Genomic DNA, 8,853 nt, shown 5'->3' with positions numbered 1-8,853 from the left:
TTGAACAAAAAGTCTTCAGAATTACAAGACCTTTCAAGTGATCTCAAGAAAAAGGGGCTGACCCCTCAAATTAGGGGCTTAGAGGGGCCAAAAGTCTTTCATCTATAACTCCTTAACGTTAAATATTTTGTTATTAATTATTGAAGCAAAAATGTTCATCTTCACAATCTGCAACTATATATCTTAAAATTTTCTTCAAATATTACGTCATTAGGGGCCATAAGGGGCCAGAATGCTTAATCTTTGACGCTTTATATCTCGAAAAGGGGAAACATTTTGAAAAGCAATATTGAACAAAAGTTGTTTAGAATGATGATCTGAACAATGTGCATCCTTTGTATTTTCCCCAAACAGCCCCTATCAGGACTTAAAGGGATGGCCCCTAAATATTTCAAGTCTACATATCTCGAAAACTGAATAGTTGTTGAACGAAAATTCTTCAGAATTACAAGACCTTTCATGTGATATCAAGACCCCTCGAATTAGGGGCTCAGAGGGGCTAAAAGTCTTTCATCTATAACCCTTTTACAGTAATGTTCATCTTCACGATGTGCTACTATAAATATTTTAAAATCTTCATCAAATATTACGTTTTCTGGTGCCATAATGATCAAAATTTTGTTAAACATCACTGAAGCAAATTGTACGTTTTCACTATTTATACATTTATGAACGAAAATCTCAGTCAAATTCGTATCTCATCTTATCAAAAATCGGACGGAAGACCCACTCGTTGCTCGCAACGAGATCGCATCTAGTTATTATTATTATTCCACTTTTTCTTTACAATTTTTGTGCAGAAGATATCTCGCAAAGGGTTCGATCGATTTTCATGAAATTTACAGGGGTAATGCCTTTTGATCCGAAGATGATCCTTTTTTTGTTCAAATCCTTAAAATTCACTTCCGGTCGGAAGTTATCGCCCTTTAATCGATTTTCAGATAACCATTTTGTCGACACAAAAACTAAAAAACGGCAAAAGCTAGAGCGCTGAAATTTTCAGCGATTATAGACGACATGTTGAAGTTTTGCACCTGGGTTTCAAATTTTCCGGAAGTACCTAGTATGGAAGCTCGGTAGGGGTCGAAATTTAAGACATGAATCAGGAGTGAATTTTCGAGACTTTTTTTATCATATCTCTAAAACTATAGAGATTTTCTAAAAACATATTGAATAGAAATTGTGTAGAATTACAAGATCTTTAATATGATATCAAAGAAAAAGGGCTGACTCATCACATTAGGGGCCGAGAGGGGCCGAAAGTCTTTAGTCTATAGCTCTTTAACGATCAAAATTTTGTAATGCATTATTGAAGCAAAAATGTTTAACTCAACAATTTACAACTATATATTATAATATTTACATCAGATGTTACATAATTAGGGGCCATTAGGGGCCAGAATGCAAAATCTTTGATGCTTTATATTTCAAAAGTGGGAAATATTTTGATAAGCAATATTGAACAAAAGATGTGCAAAATAAGGTTTTAAACAATATGCAACGTTTCATTTTTCTCTAAACGTCCCCATTAAGGAGTTAAAGGGCCGGCCCCTAAATACTTCTTTTGCTAATATCTCGGAAACGAAAAAGAATTTCTGAATAGTTGTTGAACGAAAAGTGTTCAAAATCATAAGAGCTTTAAAGTGGTATGAAGAAAAAGGGGCTGGCCCCTCAAAATAAGGGCCGAGAGGGACCGAAAGTCATTTATCAATAACTCATTAACGATCAATATTTTGTAATGCATTACTGAAGCAAAAATGTTAATATTAACGATTTACAACTACATATTATGATAATCACATTATATGTTACATAATTAGGGGACATAAGGGGCCAAAATGCAAAATCTTTAACGCTATATATCTCAAAAGTGAGAAATATTTTGATAAGCAATACTGAACAAAAGATGTTCAAAATAATGTTCTAAACAATATGCAACCTTTTATTTTTTGCTTAACGTCCCCAGTAAGGAGTTAAAGGGCCGGCCCCTAAATGTTTCTTTTGCAAATATCTGGGAAACGAAAAAGAATTTCTGAATAGTTGTTGAACAAAAAATGTTCAAAATCATAAGAGCTTTAAAGTGATATGAAGAAAAAGGGACTGGCCCCTCAGAATAGGGGCCGAGAGTCTTTGATGAATAACTCTTTAATGCTCAATATTTTGTAATTCATTACTGAAGCAAAAATGTTTATCTCTACAATTTACAACTATATATTACATAATATTCACATCATATGTTATATAATTAGGGGCCACAAGGGGCCAGAATGACAAATCTTTGGCACTCTATATCTCGAAATTGGGAAATATTTTGATAAGCAGTGTTGAATAAAAGATGTTCAAAATAAGTTTTTAAACAATATGTAACCTTTTCATTTTTGCTAAACGCCCCCATTAAGGAGTTGAAGGGCCAGCCCCTAAATATTTCTTTTGCATATATCTCGGAAGCGAAAAAGAATTTCAGAATAGTTGTTGAACAAAAATGTTCAAAATCATGAGAGCTATAAGAAGATACCAAGAGAAAAGGACTGGCCCCTCAAAATAGGGGCCAGGACGGGCCGAAAGTCTTTAATCTATAACTCTTTAATGATCAATATTTTAATACACACTACTGAAGCAAAATTTTCGTCTTAACAATTTATTTTTATCATTATATTTGAACAAAAATCTAAGCCAAATTCTGATCTCATCTTATCAAAAATCGGACGGAAGACCCACTCGTTGCTCGCAACGAGATCGCATCTAGTTATTAATCTTATTGAAAAATTAATATGCTGATTATGATCTGACTTTCACATTTATTCTGAACATGACGACGAAAGTAACAGTAAGCCTTTCTGAGGAAAAATTACCATTTTAGCTTTCCTTTATCATATGTGCTCATCTGCTGAAAGTTATAGCGATGCTCTCCTATCAGAAAGTGGTCGTCATGCATTGCTGTAAAGGACGCAGTAGTTATGGGCTAGGTTAAAGTTGACAGACAATACCCCAGGGATCTTTCGATCCCGGGGCATAAAAAGGTGTAGCGATTTAACATGTTACATCAGTCTTTAAATGTACACAAGAAAGTTAGACGAATGTCTGAATTAGCAAATATAGGTTTCCAAGTAGAATTTTCTGCAAATTTTTAAATACTAATTTACTAGATAATGAAATACTAACGAATTAATAAAAATAAAACCCTGCATATATTCAGGTATTGAGATGGAAGCTGTCTTTATCATTCATAGACTTGTATTCTTGCAACATCAAGTCAAAATTTTCTTTCTCGACCTTGGAAAATCTACAATGACAATTAAAACATGCATATCATTTTCTCCTACTTTTCTTCCTGGCTTTTAAATATGCAAATCATTTTAGAATATATTTCATTAAAAGTACATGTACATTTAATTTTTTTATATCAATATAGAGAATTATATTGACATCTAGATCATATGACCTGACCTTGTTTGATTATTATATCAAGTTAGAGAATTATATTGACATCTAGATTGTATGACCTGACTTTGTTCGATTATTATATCAATTTAGAGAATTGTATTGACATCTAGATTACATGACCCGCCTTGTTTAATATCACATTTCAGGGGTCCTTATCTAATGAATAGAAGCATCTTTTCTGTGTGACTCTTCATTTCAGCCACTCTGGTGACACCTTCATCCATTAAACATTGAATCTTCTTCTTAATCACTTTGTCAACAGGCGTACAAATCCATGCAAGCTTCAGAATTAAAAAAACATTGAATAGTTTGAAGAAATAATGAAGCCAATATACTTAGAATTCAAATTTTCAAAGCATATTACATTAACATATTTATTATTTGTTCTTTTTTTAAATACTTGTCCAGTAACATGATTCCTATGTTCATCATGAGAGGGGAAAGTATATGGATCTCCTCGCCCTGTACTACATGTACTTGGTCCTTTTTCTCTTCAAGTGCAGCTTTAAGTCTCCATGAATGGTCTTTTCTTTTCCAGATGAAGTCTGGACCATTGATCTGTTCATGAAAAAAAATCTACGTTTGACGAAGGAACAGTTGCTACCACTGGACGAAAGACCATCTTTAAGCAATCGTTAATGGTGGCTTAATGGTAGCGTTCACTTCCGTATCGGTCAATTTGACCGGTGGCGCAAAAAATGAGGCATGCGTGTTTTTCACACATCGCTGTTGAGCTTAATTTACAAACAATATTATAATGTTTAGTATGAATGTTTAGGAAATTTTATGTACTTTCTTTCTATATAAAATTCACAATTGAATTTTTTACTTGAAACAAGTATATCAATTTTTTATGTTAGAGTATAGTTTTGCAAAATGACGTTATTTTGATATGCAACATTGCTTTTTTGTACGACTGGTGAAATTTTAAATTCAGCGTAAAATAAATTTTGTCAAATACTGTCAAAAAGACAGTGTCCTAAGCTTCCAGAGTATATAAATATTTTTTTAATTCTTTCCTTTTTTTTTTTGGTGAAAATTTATAAAATTTGATCACTTTTCCGTTTTTCAAGGGAAATTTTGGCCAAGTTTAAATAAAAGGAGTTTTTACTCATATTTCGGTATGGAAATAGGCAAAACTAAATCTAGATGGTAATAGTACGGAAAATTTCCTATTCATTAGTTTTTATTTCATCAAAATCTGATACGTATTCGCCTTTCTACAATAGTTTAAGTTTTGCATTCTCGGACGAAAAATTGTTAATTTTAATAAAAAAGTGATACAACGTAATGTGAAAGATTTGAGTTGTGACACGATTTATTACATATACATGGTATAGATGTACCTCTAAAAAATAGAAGTATAGTATATGCATGGAATTTAAAACAATACTGAATAGTTATTTATTTATTTATTTACTTTATTTATTTATTTATTTATTCTGATTAGGATCTATTTCAACGCAGAAATGTTAGAGGTTTCGTCAACATACCAGTATTAAATATGCTATTCATGTACACGTAGGCTTAATTGAGTGATTATTTAAAAATTATAACCTACATCAAACATTGTAGAAGGATTTTGTTAATTATTAAGATGCTGCATCGGAAGACATGAAATATTTATTATGAAGGTTTTATCTTCTTTTTTTTCGGAACATAATTCCGCATATTATTGTCCTTCCGTACCCGCATCACATGTGCAGATGCATGGACACCACGTGTTTCCGTTTCTACTGAAAACAACACAGCAGACGCTCGGAAGAATTTATCTTTAAACTACAGTCTACTTATTCTGCTTGACCATGGAAAACGACCTGATATCGTCAGATGAAGAGGATGCCCTAGATCTCTTGTTACAGGATGCACTTGATGATGACCCAAGCGATCCTGTGTTTAATATTGATGACATGTAAGTCTAGATCTACTGTTTTTACACACTGGTCAGAATTTTGATCAGGAAAATTATCAATTTGATGTGTATTTGCAATTTCATGAAAGAAAGTACCTATATTTATAAAAGTATTGAAACTTACTAATGAGGGGGAAAAATTTAACAATTTACAAAAAATTATTTAGCGTTGAGACATAGTGATATATTTTTAAGGTCCAGTCAAGGTCAGGAACGCGGCATGTTGCGCGTTGCTGATATTTGCATTTCGAACGGGGTATACAAATGATACATATAAAGTAATATCCTCGGCCTAGTTCAGTGATTATGAGGACGGGAGTCAAGTAATAATTGACTGACCAGAATGTGGTTCGGTTCTCTAAGGGAAGCGACTATTTTTTTTTTTTTTTTTTTTTGGGGGGGGGGGGGGGGTTAGGGGCAAAGTCTTTTTTTATTTCAATGCTAGTAGACAGATTATTTCTTTCCAATATGATCTGAGACAGTTTACTTTCTTATAAGTTTGTCAAGCCAAAAAAAATATATAAATGTTCAAGATATATAACTTGTCCAAACTCCACAATTCTAATTTCATGGGGGGGGGGGGGTACATGTAGCACCAAACAAGACAAATTATTTTCATGCCAGTTGAGAACTGCAGCCCCCCTACCCCCATCCCACCACCACCACAACCCGAAAGTCATTTGGAACTTTGAACAAAAGCATAGCAATTTAAAAAGAATTTAAAATTTCAACAAAAAGACATGGACTTACATCTAAAATATTTTAACCGTCATTTCAAATACTTCTATTCCCAACTAATGTTATATTAATATTGTGATTGGGGTGTGGTGTACTATGAAAAATTATAGGGTCAGTAGAGGACAAATGTATTGCAGTGTGTTTGTTATTTTAAAAATATATTTAATTTTAAAAGGGAATTGGTATCCCAATCTTCAGTGGGGAGTTCACAGATTTCTGCCAGTGATGATCCACTCGCAAACCCAGATATGCACTGGAGAGATGCTAATGTAGTGGACACAGGGGCACCAGATCCGAGAACTGTCGCATTTCATCCAGAAAGACAGCCTAGCATTCAGTTGGGACGGCTCTTAAGGTTAAATATAGCAAAAAACTCATACAATTTAATATATACCATAGACATGCATAGTTTAGAGAAAACAAAACATGAAAAATTATTCACTCTCTTTATGAATGTGCTCCCAAATTCATAAGCAGGGTTATGAGAAATACTTTAAGTCTTATATGCCCAGTTTTCTTTCAGATATGGCGCTAGGCAGTTCAGAGAACCAGTTGATTTTTTTAGACTGTTTTTGACGGAGGCTTTGGTTTTTTCGATCTGTGTGGCCACCAATCATCATGCCTAAATACTTATATCTAGAGGGGAAAGGTCATCCTATGCAAGTTAAGGGATTTGGACTCCTCTCACTGTAGAGGAATTGTACAGGTATTACTCATTCTAAATTAATGTAATTTAGATTATAAAGTGAATTTCCTCAATATCACCTTTACCAACTCAGGCTATTTTTGTATTACCTATGAGTCATTTGCATTTACCATACATGCTGTATACTGCAATAACATATTATATAAGTATGTACTGCATGTAGTTGCATGTAACATGGAAAATTTCACCCCAAGAAAACTATTGTCAACCAAGGTGCAGCTGAGATTGACAATGGTTTTCAAGGGATGAAAATTTTCAATGTTTCACTCAACTACAAAGTAACATGCAATATTTATTATATTATACTGAATTTTTTATACAAATATTACAGTGAACAATGAACCCTGTGTGCATAAATTCTGCACATTCAATATAATATTTTTAATATTAAATGGCGTCAAGCAATGTTGATAGTTGCTATGCTTGAGGGCGTGGCTTCATTATTCAGAGGGTAATAGTTTTTTTTAAACAAATGTTTCTTCATGTATCAGATTCAACTAATTTACATCATCAAATCACTAAATATGAAATATCTTACAACTCAATTCATACATGAAACTAATGCTAACTTAGATTCCTTATTATCTAAGGTCAGCATAACTTGAACCATAACCATTTAAAAGAAATACATGTACTTTTGTTTCAGATTTCTCGGAATTATTTTATACATGTCTGTGGTAAAGTTCCAGACGCTAGAAAGGTATTGGTCAACGCAGGCTCTCTATTGGAACAACCCAGTACCAGGAGTTATGTCGAGAACTAGATTTCAGGCCATCTTATCCTTCATACAAGTAACACCTCCAGCTGATATCAACAAAGGTTTCTCTTACTGTTTTTATGTATTATGTCTTTGTACTTGAGGAAGATTTGTGACATTTATACCCTTCAATTAGCTTGTAAATATGTCACAGTTGCATTTACATGTATGTAACATAAATGTTAACTCAGTCTCTGAAGCTAATAAGTCAAGAAATTAATGCTTGCATTGCAGTTCTTGAACAAAAGTAAATGACTGAATTACAGCATTTTTTTCTAAAAGGGTATCCCAGTACATTAATACTTTTTGCAATTTATCTTTAAATGTAGCATTTCTACAGAAAACTACAAATAGGGTCAGTGAAGTACAGTTTACATTGCTTTCAATCTTATTTTTAACAGCTGAGAAGTTGATGCGTGTACAGTCATTGGTTGACCATGTGAAAGAAAAGTCAAAGGAATTATACCAGCCACACAGGGAAATAGCTGTAGATGAGAGAATGGTTTCATCAAAACATAAGTTTTCTGGTATTCGTGAATTTATTAAAGACAAGCCTATTCGCTTTGGTATAAAGCTTTGGGTTGTAGCTTGTAACATGTCTGGGTACACATATGACTTTTTTGTTTACCTTGGTAAAAAGAACACCATATTTACTGATCGTGCAAAAGGTATTGGATACAATGTAACACTTAGATTATGTGAATCCCTTTTTGATCAAGGGTATAGGCTTTTTACTGATTGTTTTTATACATCTTTAGCTCTTGGCAAAGAATTGTTTGCAATGAAACTTTACCTTGTTGGGGTACTGAAATCAAACAGTTTATCTATACCTGATGAACTTAGAGATGTAAACATTTGGGAAAGAGTAGCAACACGTGGTGACTTTAGATGGCACCGAGTTGATGAATTTGTATTTGTTCAGTGGAAAGACTGTAAAGTAGTCACTTTTATGTCACCTTTACATCAGGGTTCAGCTACGACTGTTTGTGAACGCACTATGAAATCTAGATTAACTTGGAACAAAAAAGAACTAGTACAACCTGTAGTAGCAACTGATTATAATAAATGTATGGGAGCTGTTGATCTTTCAAACCAGTTTACAAACAAATATCCATCTTATATAAGAACACAATACCATTGGTGGAAAGTTCTGTTTTTTTCATTTATTAGATATAATGGTTGTGAATTCTTACATTCTTTTTCAAGAATTTAGAAAATCGCATGAAAGTAAGATTACAAATTGTTCTTCAGGGTTTGGACAACTTGAATTCCGTGAATCACTTGCTTTGTCACTGA

General features: G+C 33.2%; 1 pseudogene; it reads left to right on the top strand.

Moving 5' to 3' along the window:
• The first annotated feature begins 5,249 nt into the window (after positions 1-5,249).
• Positions 5,250-8,853, top strand: LOC133179664 (piggyBac transposable element-derived protein 4-like; annotated as a pseudogene).

Source organism: Saccostrea echinata, unplaced genomic scaffold (genome assembly GCF_033153115.1).
Source record: "Saccostrea echinata isolate AGI-Se365-2 ecotype Australia unplaced genomic scaffold, CSIRO_AGI_Sech_v1 ptg000005l, whole genome shotgun sequence".
NCBI classification, from domain to species: Eukaryota; Metazoa; Mollusca; class Bivalvia; order Ostreida; family Ostreidae; genus Saccostrea; species Saccostrea echinata.
The sequence above is the reverse complement of the archived record's forward strand: the minus strand, read 5'-3'. Positions and strand labels throughout refer to the sequence as shown.